At 42.5% G+C, this 14,704-nt stretch overlaps 1 protein-coding gene across 11 annotated transcripts in view; it reads left to right on the top strand.

The window, feature by feature from the left end:
• The window catches only part of MLPH (melanophilin), a 63,640-nt gene that overhangs the window by 22,360 nt on the left and 26,576 nt on the right, over nt 1-14,704 (top strand). For 10 of the 11 annotated variants that reach the window (XM_072121448.1, XM_072121451.1, XM_072121446.1 and 7 more), the window contains exon 1: nt 5,508-5,566. The exons of the other annotated variant lie outside the window; for it this stretch is intronic. The gene's annotated coding sequence lies outside the window, so the exon portion shown is untranslated. Of the gene's footprint in view, nt 1-5,507; nt 5,567-14,704 lie in introns of those variants that run through there. 11 annotated transcript variants of the gene reach the window in all.

Raw genomic sequence — 14,704 nt, 5'->3', positions numbered from 1 at the left:
TGCTCGAGAGAATGATGTAATCACTGTGTAGTGCCTGACAGGAAGAAGTAATCAATCGCTGCACCATCCCCTGTCTGCTGTATATTAGTCCTGTATGAACTGTTCAGAAAGCTCTGTGCAATCAACAGCAGGTTGAAGCAATCCAGCTTCCCCAGGGTCCTGAATGTTATAATTGTTTTATCAGCAAAACCACTCAGCTGTAGCTGCATCAGTGTAGCTACAGCAGTCTCAAGGTATGTTTGGTTCATAATGCATCAAATCAAATAACCAAATTAAAGCCCTCTAATATGGACTTATTTAACCTACAGATCTCTAGAAACTGGAATTAACTGGGCGACACAGGAGCTTGGAGCTGGAGCAAGGTCAGTATTTGCTCTTTTTTTTCTTACCCCTGCCATAGCCCTCTGGTTATTTTCCACAATCCTGGAAAACCTGGAAACACAATACTGGAAAGGACTATCCTCATGTCCCATTCATCCACCTACCACCCGTTCTAGCTTTATAGGTAGAATCGTGGTGGTAGGTTCCCTTTAAGTGTTGACAGAACTATCTTTGGAGGTTCTCCTGCTGGACGCATCATTCTTCCTCTACAGAGAGACCCTGGAGAGGAGCTAGCGAGAGAAGTCTGAATTTTCAATTCTTCTTTCAACTGTATTGGTTTCCTCAGGGGGGCGATACAATTGAGAGATGTGGAAGAACAGGTAGCAAAAAGTTACTACTTAAAATGCCATGTTGGCATTTCACGATAAATCAGTGGATTTTGGTTGTAGTTTGGGCACAATGTCTCCAAAAGTTTTCGCCATTAGGGTGGGTATCATACTGTATGGGCTGAGCTGTATGAATATTTACTTCCTACATATGATACTAGAATCAAGCTTATTAAGGAATGGAACATGTGCCCTTTTTGACTGCTTTCAATTTGTGGTTTCAGGACCTTTGGAGGACCTTTAAAAAGGACTCTTATGTATATATGAATTGAAAGCAGGAACAGATGTATGAGAATTTCATGGATGAAGACCCTTCAGAGTCTAAACTTTGTTAAGTGGATTGAATGGCCATGGGCCCACTAGAAGGCTTGGGCCCTAGAATTGCCAATGCAGATGCATTGAACATTTTCTTAGTTTATTATATTATATGGTCTATGCTGGCTATTACTTTGCAAAGTAATTGCATTGTATTTTTGTGGGGTTTTTTCATAATCTAATCAGAAATTTTTTTTGTGGGTGTGAAATGGTGGATTTATCTTTTGTATCTTTTCTATAATCCTGGCGAATGTACTACTACAATTATTTTACTCTTCTTGCAATAATTTTGCAATTGTCCGGATTCAGGGGTATTGGACCGTCTGTACCACTGTGAGCAATGACGTCTAAGTGGCACCTGGTATTCACCAGACCCCGCCACAAAAGCGGGTTGGACTTGCTGCAGCGGGATACCACCAGGTCGCTCCACGACCTCACGGTGGCGGCCAAGGTGAAGTACAGAATTGTGAAACAGATTAATGGTCGGGGACAGGCAGGAGGTCAGGACAGGCAGCACAATCAAGGTTAATGGCAGAGCAGAAGGTCAAGGCTGGCAGCAGAGGAACGCAGTCAGGAACAGAACTGGGGTCACAGCAGGAATTCACCAAACAATCACAGGGCATAAGGAATGAGCTTTTCACAAGGTAAAAAGATCCGGCATGGGACACACAGGGGCGAAAATTTAATAGGAAAGGTGGGCAGCCAGCGCCAATTATCGGGGCGCTGGCCCTATAAATTCCAGGTTCTCAGAGGGAGGTGACTACCGGTGGAACGTGAACAGGTAAGAAGGGCTGCTGAGGGGACACAGGGAGCAACACGGGTGCGCCTGCAACATGGGACATGGGTCACAGGAGCACCTGTGACAGCGATTTTTTTTTTTTAATCTGAGACACGACTTTGATATTTATTAAAGATGGGCAGCAGAGCTCCAAAGGCAGACAAAGGACTATCACAAGGAGCCGCCCAATGATAAATCTTCCCCATGTCTCTAATCACTCATCTTTTTGATAGCTTCAACCTTATTATTCAGAGGTTCTTTGATGATGTCACTGGTTAACAAAGTAATTCTACTTTTCTTTTTTCTGTTTGCACATGTTCTTACTAAGTCTGACTACTGATTTTGAGGAAACTCCGTACTATTATGTACTTTTAAAATATAAAAGGGCTAAAAAAATGAGAAATACGTTGCAATATACCAGACAGAAATAAAGTGGGACTGTACGTTAGTTTGATGTGGGTTTATTGGTGATTTTTTTCTGTTTTTGGCGCAGATTTGCTCTTTGCATAGTTCTTCATGTGCACTCAGGAGTTCATCATGTACTGGTTTCTGCCTTATTTATCTTTATATTTCGCCTGCTTCCAGATGTTTTCATTTGAGTAACTAATGAAAATGTGCTAAAAGAAATCTAATCCCCTCCAGAAGTAGATAACAGTTTGGTATGGTATGGGCAAAAATGTTTGACTTCAAGGGAAGTCGCTCAATCACTGCAGACCATGAAAATATAAAAGTGAGATTTAACTATATGGCAGCCCCCACTCCCACCACCTTGAGAACTGAAAGGCAAAAATAAATGTGAACTATGGCTGACTAATAATAAATGAAAAATGTTTTCCTTCTGCAGGCAACACAAGATGAAGTATACGTCTGAAATCCATTTCCACCACTAGATGGCAAACTACTTCTAGATTTTACAGTTCTGCATTCTGTGTTGGGATCATTTTACTAGAACCTTTAGGATGGTTTATTGCTTGTTGGAAGTTTTACTGAGAAGAAACATGAGATCAAAATACACAGTCGCTCTTTACTAAAGAGATAACACTGATGGGCACTAATGTTATTATGATTATCTATTTTCATGGATTTACTAATTTACCTACTGATGTTTCATTCTAACATCCATGAAGGTCATGTGTGTGAGCATCTTAACATGCCTCAAAATTGGCTTGTCTTCTGCTGTATCTCTGGTTTCCAGTATTAGGTTTGCACCTCATTTAGGAAGCAACGGCGAAACATACGTTGGGGTGTTGTGATGATTCTTTTGACGCCCCCAGTACTAATAGCATGCAACACCCTGGTGGGTACTTTATCAAACAGAAATTTGCAAACCTGTTCCCAAAACCCTTTAAACACAGGACAGGACCATGGTAAATGGAGGAAAGTACCCAAGGTCTCAGAGAACTTAGGACAGAGGTCCGGGATCCCAGCATGAAATTTGCTAACTCTTCCAGTAGTTATGCAGGTATGCTTGATGGAGTATGTCAACCTGAGACCATATGTCCCCAAGGTTACGGGAGACCATTCTTCCTCCGTCAAAGGACCTAAGTTCATTCTCCCAGCATGCCCTTCCTGGAGCAAGTGCTACCTGGGGCTTCTAGGAGGAGAGGGGGAATGGGAAAGGAGTTATCTACCAGCTGGCCACCCGGGAACTTGCCACATCACTTGTGATGTGATTGTGATGAAGGTGGAGCAGGTGGAAGTAATTTGGTAGGCCCTGGGAGTCCTTCAGCTGCTGAAACAAGCAAAGTACTCAGTTGGTACAGATGTCCCCCATATAAAACACCCCCCTTTGCCCTCCAACTAGCTGCATTATGCACTAAGGAAAGTTCAGGAAGTGCTGGGTTATTCCACAGAAGGGTATACTTGTCAAAACCATTGGCTTAATAATCAGAGCGTACTCTTACCTATGGCAGAAGGAGCTGGCACAACACGGGAGATGATCCCCTGGTCCTCCCATCCCCCCAAACAGGAGATTCTCAGGTAAAGTAAACAGGCCAGAATGGGGACCAATAAGGAGTGCTATAGTGCATGATTTCTCAAGGTGAAACATCCAAGGGAAGTGAGATAACTGAGCTGCCCAGTAGTCTAGCTTCAAGGGGTTTTCTTACAAACAAATGTCAGGCCCTATCTGTGATGAGGCCTCCACAGATCACGAAAATAAGGGTTCAGTCGGATTCCTCTTCGCTCCGTCAGACTAATGGAGCAGACAGCCACGCATCAGCTCCATAGAGATTAACAGAGCAGAACGGGGGCTATTGGGTGGCTATTCTCGCCCTGCCTCCCCCCAGACAAAGAGGGCTGTGCAACTATGGGGTTTCTGAAAGAAGTAAGGCCCGTTCCCCACTTGCGAGTGTGATGCGATGAACTCGCATCACACTCGCAACGCAAGCTGCCGGGAACGCACGGCCTGAACGCTGCACCGCGGGAGTGAACTCAGCATGTCAGTTCACTCCCGCGGTGCAGCGTTCAGGCCGTGCGTTCCCGGCAGCTTGCGTTGCGAGTGTGATGCGAGTTCATCGCATCACACTCGCAAGTGGGGAACGGGCCTAACAGTATACAAACTGGGGAATGAAGCAAAACATACAGGATTTTGGGCTGGCAAATCATCTTGACCAAATTCCCATGAAGAGGAAGGGAGAAGGAGTCTTGACCATGCCCCTGTACGCTGTCGCACCAAGGCCAGTAGGGGGAACACATTCAGCAAGTAACAGTCTACAATGGGGTGTGTAACACATACTCCAAAGTCAGTTTCTAGGCAATTTGTTGCACAAGATGAACCCCAAAAACTCATATATAAAACAAATATGCACATATAAAACAAACACAATAATTTAACCCCTTAATGTTGATGCCATTTCCATTTTTCCAAAAGTGCAGGTTATAGCAAGTTCCCAGGCTTGGGGTCACGCCTACTTGACATGGAGCTGGGGTAAGGGAAAAAAATAATTACAGTTCCTGGCCAAACGCCTAGATTTGTGACTATTTCAGGGCTTGAAAACTGTTGTACAAGTTCTGATAAACACCCCCTTCCCCCCAAATCTGTTAATGCATTTAATTTCTTCCAATGGATTTGGGGTATTGCAGATTGTAACATTACCAGTCCATGTGCTATAAATCTAGCATTACAATGTGTGCTATTTATTCCGTATCAATCAGGAAACAGAATAAGAGGAATACAGTCAGTCCCCGGGTTACGTACAATATAGATTCCATAGGTTTATTCTTAAGTTGAATTTGTATGTAAGTCAAAACTGTATACTTTATAATTGTAGATCCAGAGAATAAAATTTTTTTTGCCCCAGTGACAATTGGAGTTTCAAAATTTTTTAGTGTAATTGGACCAAGGATTATCAATAAAGCTTCATTATAGAAACCTTACAGCTGATCATTGCAGTCTGGGGACTAAAGTAACATCTAGAGACTTCAACAGAGGTCACAGTGGGGAGAGGTGTCTGTCTGTAACTAGGGGTCATCTGTAAGTCGGGTGTCCGCCTGTACTGAAAAGTACTAAAGAACTTTGTTCTACAGTATATAAGTTTATTCCGCACTTACTGATTCAAACTCAGTGCCCACTTTGTGCCTGGCCCTATATGCATGTGATAAGGGCACCGCTGCTGCCTCTGGGCTGCCTCTGGCTATGGGAGGTGACGGTAAAGGAGGGCAGGAGTATGTGACAGCAGGGCTGGGTCTGCCCCCCTTCACAAATACACACAATCTTGTTAACACAGAATCCAACTCTGACACTCCAGCTGCAGCCAGAGATCAGGTAATAGCCCCTTGTAGCCCCTCTTTTCTCTTACACTCTTTTACATTTTCTTTAATATTAGCAGTTATATGTGTTGCATCATTTATTAAACAATGGCTATCTGATACTTTTATATAATATTTTGTCTGATAAGATCTATTGTGAGAAGACAATGAGTGACATGTAACAAGTCTGCACATACTGCAGATAGATTGTGTATAAGATATAGCTCTTAAAGGGGAAAGACTGCATCTTGTTTCGGAATTTGGTTTTGGCATCAAAGCCCCATCTAAGACATAAGCAATAGGATCTTGTGCCCTATGAAAAATACCTGAGTGACTATATAGTAGTACCTCTTCTGTTTCTAAAATTAATATATTATCCAACACCTTAAAATGTGTGTATATATGTAAAGGATTCTGTATTATCTAGTAATTTGGCTTAATAAAAGACTGGCCTGGGTACATTATCCTATTAGTAGGATTCCAGCGCTCCTACCAAAAACTGTTGTAGGGATTTTACTGCTCGGAGTCCCTAGTCCCATTGTCCAGCTCTATAGAGGAAAAGTAGGGACAGTATAGAAATGTAAGAATTCGCTTCATGTTCCCTCCTTATCCTTAACCATTCTGATAGTATTTGGTAGTTCCCTAAGTATAACTTGTATCTTTATCACAATCTGTAACTTCAATCTCCAAAGAGTTTGGTGCATTTGTTCTCTTGATGGTAAATTAGATTTTTAGAGAATGTTTTTGGCCATATTGCGGTTGTTCTAAACTGTATCACAGCCGCATACAAACCATATGGCAAACCTGTATAGTTGCATAGGGGTCCAATGGTGCTCATTGTCCTCCTAAAAGGGGTTTTCCCAAAAAAATAACAATTTACAGTTCAGGGGATAAGTGTCTGATGGCTGCATATAAAATGACAAAGATCTCCAATGATTTTGTGGAAGAGGAGCTGTCCCATGTTTGCCCCCCAGTATATAGCCAGAACCCCCTTGTCCCCAGTATATAGCCTGCAGCCTCTGCCCCCACCGAATATATAATCTGCAGCCCCTGCCCCCCAGTATATAGCCTGCAGCCCCTGCCCCCAGTATATAGCATGCAGCCCCTGCCCCCCAGTATACAGCCTGATGCCCCCTGCCCCCAATATACAGCCTGAAGCCCCTGCCCCTCAGTATGCAGTCTGCAGCCCCCTGTCCACAGTATACAGCGTGCAGCCCCCTGTCCCGAGAATATAGCCTGCAGCCCCCTGTCCACAGTTTACATCCTGCAGCCTCTGTTGACAGTATACAGCCTGCAGCCTCCTGTCCACAGTATACAGCTTGTAGCCCCCTGTCCACAGTATACAGCTTGCAGCCCCCTGTCCACAGTATACAGCCTGCAGCCCCCTGTCCACAGTATACAGCCTGCAGCCCCCTGTCCACAGTATACAGCCTGAAGCCCCCTGTCCACGGTATACAGTCTGAAGCCCCCTGTCCACAGTACACAGCTTGCAGCCCCCCAGCCTGCAGACCCTGCCCCTCCAGTATACAGCCCCTGCCCCCCAGTATACAGTCTACAGTCCCTGCCCGCCAGTATACAGCCCCTGCCCCCCAGTATACAGCCGGCAGCCCCTGCACCCCAGTATACAGGGAGCAGCCCCCTGTCTCTAGTATACAGACTGCAGCCCTGAGGAATGCCCAGCATATGAGAAAAAAAAAGTGTACTCACCTTCCGACACCCCCCTTCCCAATCAAGGGAGGTCCTCTTCTAGCTATCGATGTTCCAGCTCCGGCTCCCTGTCTTCAGGTACTTCCATTGTTCTAGTTGTGTCGTCAGCCGCTTGCTGACTTCATAGTGGGGGACATTTACACAAAGTGTCGGTGTCTGCATTGGCTTTGTTACCGGCCTGCTCTCGGTAAGAAGATACACATTTAATATTGTGGAGCTGTGCACATACATTTCTGGTGCGGAGACCATTTTCTGTCCCTGGGACCAAAATCTATACCGAGGCAGCAAACATCCTAATGTGAGTGCAATAGCATTCTTTTGGTCTACTTTCCGCCAGTATACAGTACCCAAAAATGGCTGCGACACATATTAATTGTGTCTGAGTTTCCACTCTGCCAAAGCCACGCCCCTATTCGGAGAAGAGTCGGAGCAGGCGGAAAAAGTCTTTTTTTTTCTGGCACCGCCAGCTAATAAATAGTTCGGAGAGCAGAACATGCGGTGAGAGCGCCACAAACTGGCGGAAATACCATAGTAAATGTCGCCCAGTGTGTGCCGACAGCGGTGCTTAGACTAGAATGTCAGTGAGCAGCTGACGTCACAGCTCAAGCGACGGCACCACGCGGAGACAGAGAGCCGGAGACCGAACATCGATGGCTAGAAGAGGACCTCCCGGGGAGTGTCAGAAGGTGAGTACACTTTTTTTTATAGACTCAAGTATAAGCTGAGTTAGGGCTTCTCAGCACAATTTTTTGTGCTGAAAAACTTGGCTTATACTCAAGCATATATGGTATTCTAATGAGACAGAATGGCTCCTAGAGAAGTTAGCAGAGCCTATCCATGATTTCACAGCTTTCTCCTCCTCCAACCTGCTCCTTCAGTACTTCCCACCTCCCTCTGCCTGATCTCACAGAGTGGGAGGGGGAAGCCTGTGAAGCTACAGCACAGGGGGGCCTGTCAGGCTCATTAGCATCATTTGCCAGCGGTGCCAGCGGTGACTGTCAGGCTTCAGGTTGCAATCACCGCCTCCTCGGACGGCCCCTCATGAATATGCCAGACTGCTGGTCCGGTCTGGCATTCAGGCGGCTAGGTAATACAGTGTTTGCTAGCTTTATCGATATAAAGCTAGCTATTTAACACTGCTATTACTGGTGTAGGGTTTGGGAGCTGCCCACTTTAGTAAGCAGCTCCTGAGGGTGACAGGTCCTCTTTATTGTTTATGCAGGAATTTTCTAGACATGTTCTGTGACCAATGCTTAGCTGGACTTACTGGGAATTTTCTGCCACCGTTTTAAAAAATACTTCAAATTCTAAAAATGTTCTTATGTCTTCTTATAAATGAATTGAATATTGTTCATAAAAAACATCCCCACCAAGAGGAAGAAGGTCAGTGTAATACTCAGCGGGGTTTAGCATTACATCCATTACTTCCATTATTTATATACTTCTTCTAGCCATGGTCTTGCTATCAAAGGGTGTCCACCTCTAAATCTGGATTTTCATAATTTTTCAATGTGGTTTCATCTGTAGTCATCTGCAAACATCACATGCTCTTTATAGTCCTACTGTCCTAAATTTGTGGCATGAGTTACTTTGATCACTTCTTTATGGAACCAGCATGAGGCATAATTTGTGGTTCCCAGTGACATAGTAAATAAATATATGTTTCCCTAAAGCCATTTAAAATAAGATTTATATACAGTTTGACCACCTTTTAGAGACGATATGATGTACTTCTGTAGACCATGCAAGTTAATGCAATACAGTTACATTTCGTAACTCACAGATGACGTTGGATGGAGTCCCACACTTTGCCTTTTTGTCTTCATAACTTCGGCCCGCCATGACTGCAGAATTATAAGCAAACATGTTGTTTTAACTCATTATTATTGGAACACATTTCTACCTATTTCACACACTCATCATCCACGGCACCCCAGATGTGAGACCCCAAACAGTAACTAAGCTTCCCACATAGCAAGAGTGGCCCATACAGGTAAATTGCGCCAACTGTGTCCCCCATGTGATGGTAATGGCCGTCTTTGCCTGCATGAAGTATTGCTTCCCACCCCCTTATATTAATACGCTCCTTAGTGCCCCTTAATAGTAATATTCCTCCTTTTTTCCAATAAAGTAATAATGCTCTCTTATTGGAAAAATGTTTCCAATTTGTAATCTAAATAGAAATATAGACCTTCTTTGTGCCTCATAAAGACAATATTCTCCCCATAAAATATACACCCTATTTTTACCCCCCCCCCCCTCCCCCAGACACATTACCTCTGTGGGCTTCATGTGAAATAATACCCCCCTCTGTATTCCTATAAAAAAAGTAGACATTAACCTCACCTGTCCTGAGCACAGGTGGCATACTGTTATGATGTAATCATGCTGCCTTTTTCCTGTGTCCCTCTTTACTTCTGATTGGCTGCATGCTGTGACCCATCAGAGTGTGTAGCAGTGCAAAGAGCTAATAGCTGTAAGCTTCACCACTGCCTCCACTGTTTTAATTATATGTGCATCTCCTGTAGACTTGTATACAGTTAAAAATAGCTCCGGACAACTGCAGGCCCCCCTCCACTCTGGGCCTGGTCGCAGTCGCTTGGGTTGTTATGTCACTGCTGATTCCTGCATATATTGACCTCCTCCTGGCAGCTGAGATATTCTTCTCCTAGAACAGGATGTCTCCAGGATCTACCTGCATTTTTAAGACTGAGTGATTAATTTAGAGCTGTGAAGAGATTTAGCTGAGCTATTAGCCACCACTTAGCTATCTTAAAAAGCAAACTGGAAAGGGGAAAGGCAGCTGGAGTGTATAGCACAATATGCAGTTACGGCCTTCATGGGTACATAAAGTAAGCCACTGTTGTTTTAAATTCACTTAACACTGGCTTCAGACAGTAGGGGAATGGAACCGAATTTTACCCATGTAACTGTTTAATGCTTTAGGAAATTTTGATCAGTTTCGGACACCCCTAAATATATGCCCATGGGTTTTTTTTTCACTACATTTTTTTTCCAGGATTTAAACATTGTTGGCAGAAACTGGAACTACACTCTGGTTCATTGCCTTCACATATGTATGTTACTATGTTTCACCTAGCCAAACTACGATAGTTCTCTATACTGTGCTGATGATATGCAAAAACATTGAGGCAGCGCTGTCCACAGTTGGGTGTTCCTTTTGGCATATCATGTCACAAGGCTTGTAATGCTTTCTTGATGTAAAGGGGGCTGCCTTTCAAGACAGCACTGAGGAAAAGCTTTCCTTATCCCACCCTGAGAAACAAATGTGTATATTTCCTTCACATGGATGTTAAACGCTGGAATGTTTCTGAACTCAGTCTCTTATGACAGTGGAGGGAATTCATTAAGACTGGCATTCCCCTCATCAGCGCTCCCATGACCATATCTAATTAGAAGCACTGGCCTGTAGAATTTTCTGCTATGGTTTACACTGCCCACCCCACTTCATGCCCGCTCCCTGCCCCAACATCCCCTGAGCAGTATTCAGGTCGGAGAAGCCAGGAAACTGGTGGGGAGGTGTATGTGCCTTCTGGCATTATGACTCTCCCCCATTGTGTGAAAACTGGTTGACATGGTGGCTTTAAACTTGGGTTACAGTATTTATGGATACTACAGTTCCCAAGGACTGGGGCAGTCCAAATGGGTCACTCGTCCAGAGGTCAGAATTGAGGTATTTTCTGCGGATGTACTGCATACAAATGTTGAATTCTCCTCTCTCAATCTGCAGCCATAAATAATATTCTGAAGATTAATAACCCATCAGCATAACAATTCCGCTTTAGAAAACCCGTCCTGTCTATTCCTGGCCATAAAATGCCTTAGTCCTACATTTATAAAGGGTTTTAGACAATTTTAGACAATGTTATGACTAGCACATGAAAGGGGGCATGCCCTAAGTGGTGTCCAAACTGTACCAAGTGTTTGTCAGAATCTAAACCCAGAAATACAAGGTCCAAAGTTAGATTGAACAATTGTAAAGAAATGCAGATTTATTACACAGCATCAGACACTGATGAATCTGGAGCAGTATAAGACTGTCTCATGATGTTTGATATTGTGGGGAGGGGGGGGGGATGTTGTGAAAATACTTCATTAAGAAATTCTGCTTAGTTTTATAAAGAAACAGACTGCAAACTGCCCGTTAGTTACATTGTTACTTTTACGTTAAAATGGCAAATCTGTCTACAGGATTGCAGACGAGTCTCTCCCTGGCTGTAGTATGCTATGTGCAATATATTCCAACATCAAGCTGAAAGTGACAGGGTTAATCCTCCCTTTTCAGAGCTGTTTAACAACACATTGGGAGATAAGATGTGAACTCATGCAGCCTCCATAGCCGCACACTGTAGAGGCTGGAATATGGAAGGAGAAGCTATGGGAAGGAGTAGCTTGATTTTATTTACAAACTGAGCAGAATATGTTAATAAAGTATATTAGAAATTTTCACCAAATCCCCTCATATAAAATAGAAAATTATCTCAAATGACCATCATGGCCATTTACTAGTCTGAAAGTTTGCCAATTAGCTTGTCTGAAGATTTGCCTCAATATTAATGGCTTATCCTAAGGAAGGGCCATTAATGTTTTAGTCTTGGAAAAGCACCAGGACTAACAAGCAGCAGTGGCCTGTGAACTTGTTAATTGAGTTTACAGCAGTGATAGTATGTGAAAGGACTCCAGTAAACCTGTGAGTGCTGACAGATTTGCAGGCCAGATGCCAGCATGTAGTCTGACGTTCTCCACACTATAGCATGTTTCATGGGATTTTTGATCTTCAGAAAAAAAAACACCCATTGGCCAACTGGAGAATGACTTTTGTAAGTACATCTACCATTTGTAAATCTACCAGAATAAATCTGATGATTGCCTATATAGCAGTCATGTGATATACTATTATTGCCAAAATGGCTACTTTTAGTTGTAGGCAAGTTTTTATAATTAAAGGGTTTTCCAATAATAAGAAAAAGGAACTGCATATATGTAAAAAAGTTAAAAAAAATGTACAAATAGTCAATTACTTATCTCACATCTGGTCACATCTGAAAGAATCTGGATGAAGGTACATGACATTACATGATATTAACCCTCCCAGACCAAAGAACTGCAACTAGAAATGACCCCCCAGCAGAGACTAGTACATGTATGGAAGACAACCATAAATTTACAAAGGGTAAAGGTAGTTCTTTTTTAACAATAACATTATATCACAATACAGCTAGTTAGCAGTCCTCAAATATATTCTGGTAGATTTACAATAAAGTATAGCTACATATAAAAGTAAATCTCTAGCACTATTTCAACTAATATATTAGAATACTGGATACTTGACAATTACTATACAAACAGATACATTCTAGAGGCTCAACAGACTGAACACATAGACACTATTTAGCAAAGAACCTGTTACAATGCCCTCAGGATATAGTGACAGTCTCGTAGGTGGCTCCTTTTGGAAAGCACAAGCTTAAAGGAAATCTACCATTTGATTTCATGCATTATGTAGCAAACATACCTTGATAATGCTGTAGCTACACTGATGCCGAAACATATATTGTTTAACCCCTGAGCTGAGTGGTTTGCTTAAAAGAAATTATAAAATTATGAAAATTAAGCTCTGTCACTCCTGTGCCTGGCTCCAACGCTTCTCCTCTCACATTAAGCATGCTCTGCTCCAGAGAATGATGTAATCACTGTGTTGTGTAAGACAGGCAGAAGTAATCAATTGCTGGAGCATCCCCAGCTGCTGTGTATGAGTGATCAAGCTCAGGTTGATTAGTCCTGTCTGTACAGTTCAGGAGCTCTGTGTGTAATATATTTATGTAAGTACCCAGATTTCCAAAGGTCCTCAAAGTTATGATTGTTTTTTCAGCAAAACCACTCAGCTCAGGGACTAAACAAGATAGGTTTCTGCATCAGTATAGCTGCAGCATTCTTAAGGTATGTTTGGTTCATAATACCCATTATGTAGATTTCTAATATATTAGAAATAAATATAAAGGCAGTTCCTGACTTAGGAGGACTTGTCAGCAGGTTTTGACCACTCTAACAATGTCTGCTGATAAAGGGTTACAAGTCCTCCCCATATTTCATAAAATTAGCTGCCAGTATGGCACTGTATCTTAATTACAGACATTTTTCTGATATGCAAATTAGCTTTTTTGACTCATGGCACCGAGGCACTGCCAGGCTTCTGTGGACTGAGATTTGGATGTGTGGCCCCCCAAAAGGTAAACCTGATGCTCATTATATTAGAAAGCTGCAAATCATTCCATTATACAATTATATGTACAGACGGTCCCCGACTTAAGAACACCAGACTGTACTTTAGCCTTGGGCTACAATAAACAGCTGTAACGGTTATAAAAAGGTGTATGCAATGAAGCTTTATTGTTAATCTTGGTTCTTATGAGAATCCAACTTTTTAAAATCCAATTGTCACAGAGACCAAAAAAAAAATTGGCTGGGGTTACAATGATAAAGTATACAGTTCCGACTTACATACAAATTCAACTTAAGAACGAACCTAGAGTTACTAGGTTACATACTGCCTGAATGTATAAACTCAATTTTCTACAAAACTACATTGTAAGTAGGCATCTACAAGGTATGCAGGCTTTCAGGGAAAGATTCCCAATACATGGTACTATTATATTGATGATGGAGGTAGTTGGTGCCCTTTGATTGGAATGAATTATAACAAAATATAGGGCTATTCCGCGATTTAACCTACTGCATGGCTTGATCTCTAGGTATAAGAATAGAGTTGATCTGATGTATAAACCTACAGATATTTATGCATAAGAACATTTAGGTTACTTAGATGATAAAGAGGTCGGCCACATATAGATAACGTTAGCAAAGTAAGTATAAGACCCTTATGTGGTCTTCCTTATTATACTGACTACCATATGTCATCATCATAGGAAGTCCAGAGTCATACAGCCCAGGAGTCATGTGACCCCGCCCAAAAGGCAGACTTTCACAGAATAAGTATACAGGCAGTCCCCTACTTAAGGACACCCGACTTACAGACAACCCATAGTTACAGACAGACCCCTCTGACCTCTGGTGAAGCTCTCTGGATGCTTTACTATAGTCCCAGACTGCAATGATCAGCTGTAAGGTGTCTGTAATGAAGCTTTATGGATAATCCCTGGTCCCATTACAGCAAAAAATGTTTAAACTCCAATTGTCACAAAATTTATTTTGTCTGGATCTACAATTATAAAATATACAGTTTCGACTTACATACAAATTCAACTTAAGAACAAACCTCTGAACCCTATCTTGTACGTAACCCGGGGACCACCTGTAGTATGAATGATCCTATTAGGGTCGTATATTTGTCCTGTTAACATTTACTTTAAGTGTCAAACCCCTTTAAGTTGTTAGTATTAGTTGTATTGTATCTGAGAAGTCATTT

Source organism: Engystomops pustulosus, chromosome 8, assembly GCF_040894005.1.
Source record: "Engystomops pustulosus chromosome 8, aEngPut4.maternal, whole genome shotgun sequence".
Classification (NCBI taxonomy): domain Eukaryota; kingdom Metazoa; phylum Chordata; class Amphibia; order Anura; family Leptodactylidae; genus Engystomops; species Engystomops pustulosus.
This window is presented reverse-complemented; position numbering and strand designations above follow the sequence as displayed.